We start from the raw sequence: 2,305 nt of genomic DNA, 5'->3' as shown, positions 1-2,305 counted from the left end.
AAATAATTGTTACAGTCCAAAATATATTAATATATACTTTTGGATATGATGCCGAGTGACAATTTGACATAATAATAGATTTAGTAACAGTGTTACTAAACAGTTTTTCTTCATAAAAGACATTAAGTGCTTTTCTACAAGGGTTTTAATTTGTCCATGTGAGAAGTTGGACATTTTAGTTTTGATTAAAGGCAGAGTTTTGGAGCAGGAACATTCTGCTTGGTGAACACACTCTAGACCTCATAGATGTTATACTATAGTTTACTGTACACTGGTGTTCCACCAACCTTCACATTATTCTGTGTTTTTTTTTTAGTTGATTTTCAGACGCAGTTTATGTCAGCGGGTTGAAACTTGAAATCCTGTTCTAAACTAAGATGGCTAAAGCAGGGTGACATCATTCCTCTGGACCAACCGATTTATCTGATCTCCTCCTATTGCTTCAAGAAGATTGGTTAGATTTTAGAATTCTGTCAAAATATTGTTGATGGGAACAACAGAACAACCATTTTGCTAAGGAATAAGATTTCTCTTGTTCTCTTAAGTTAAGGTAATATCCTTATTTTTTTCACCGAACCCAAACTTAAACACCTAACTTTAGTTTTTACTTTAAAGTTTTACAATCAATACAGTTACAAAAAAGATAAAAGTAAAATCTGACAGCAGAATAAAGAATCTGTGGATGAGCTGTTTCTCAATCTTGACATCTAGACTTTAATCAACTATAGCAGGTACCTTCCTAATCCCATCCTGGGACCAACTGTGTTTCTTTTACCATCAATATGTACAGTGAAGTTAGTTTGAATTATTTTTTTTAACCCTTTATGAAACTTGCATATAGTTTCTTTATTTATTGACTGTATTTTCTTTTTTCCTCTTTTTAATATATTGACATTTTATTGTACAACTTGTGCTTTTTTCAGGGACAACAGATGAAAACCAAATAAATAGATAAAAACAAAGACAGATCCTCTTCATACACTGGGAAGCAGATACACGTCATACTAACCTATGTGTCCAGGTAATGGAGAGTGCGGCCTCGGCAGGGTGGGGGAAGTACTGGTCAGAATGAGACTCTTCCGGTTACTGGTTCTACAACTGGAACAAGAACAAAGAGCAATAAGTATTTATCCTGAGTACTTCAGTCTAGGGCTGAAACAATCGGATAAATCGTGATTTATTGATTATTAAAATAATCGTCTACTAACATTTTAGTTTCACCTTCTTTAATTTTGTAAAAGGTCTTCTTTTGAGGAACGTTTTGCTATCTGATTATTAATAAATTAATCTAAAAAAAATTATTGACAGATTAGTCCAAACTCACATCCATCATGGACAACACCTCTCACCCCCTGAACCAGACTGTAGAGGAGCTGAGCAGCTCCTTTAGTCAAAGACATAGACACCCTGTCTGTAAGAAAGAGCGCTACACAGGTCATTCATTCCTGCTGCCACCAGACTCTATAATAATGCACTATAACCACAATAACTCCTGTAAAAACCACTCTGCAGCTACATTATAGTTTTTTTATTTGTTGACTGTGCAATATTCTGTGCAAGATGCTGACTGTGCAATATATGTGAAAAAAATAGTCATACCACTACCTCACCGTTGTCTAGAGGTGAGTATTGGCATAAGTGTTGCGATTCGATACATGCCGCAATACTTGAGTCACGATACGATATTATCACGATATTGCAGTATCACTATATATTGCCATATTTTCCCCAGCTATCAAAATCAAATGATGAGATAAAACAGCAAGCGCTGTATATTTTCATCAGAAAATATTGATTAGGTATTATTATCCACGTTGTTTGGGGTTTTCTTCCACTGTGACTGCCTCAAACACAGATTTGGTGCTGCACGCACAGTTAAAAGGCTCCACAGCGCTTTCTGCCAGAGTGGTGGTGGAGAGGTAGCCCATTTTCCCATCAATGTTTTATGTAACCATTTTTTTTTTTTTTTGAAAATCGACACTAAGAAGTGAAAGATCGATATTATATTGGGCAGCCGAATATCACGATATATCGCCAAAACGATTATTTCCCTTACCTATTACACTTTAACGTAAAAGTAAACCCACCTATATATAAGCCATCCGGATTGTACATATGTCACCTCAAATCTCTACTACTCCCTTGTATTTTATTTTTTTTATTTCTTATCTTGATTTTGTTTTTCATTAAGTGTGATACATGTACACTTGCACCTTAATCCTTATTTATCTTGATATACTGTATATACCTGGATATACTGTATATATTAGGGGTGTGGGAAATTATCGTTTTGGCGATATATCGT

General features: G+C 34.9%; 1 long non-coding RNA gene across 1 annotated transcript in view; it reads right to left on the bottom strand.

Moving 5' to 3' along the window:
- Positions 1-1,008: 1,008 nt before the first annotated feature.
- The window catches only part of LOC107082782, a 57,939-nt gene continuing 56,642 nt past the window's right edge, over positions 1,009-2,305 (bottom strand). Inside the window, exon 3 of the long non-coding RNA XR_001481148.1 lies at positions 1,009-1,098. This is a non-coding gene — a long non-coding RNA (uncharacterized LOC107082782). The remainder of the gene's footprint in view (positions 1,099-2,305) is intronic.

Source organism: Cyprinodon variegatus, unplaced genomic scaffold (assembly GCF_000732505.1).
Source record: "Cyprinodon variegatus isolate N-32 unplaced genomic scaffold, C_variegatus-1.0 Scaffold61, whole genome shotgun sequence".
Lineage (NCBI taxonomy): Eukaryota > Metazoa > Chordata > Actinopteri > Cyprinodontiformes > Cyprinodontidae > Cyprinodon > Cyprinodon variegatus.
This window is presented reverse-complemented; position numbering and strand designations above follow the sequence as displayed.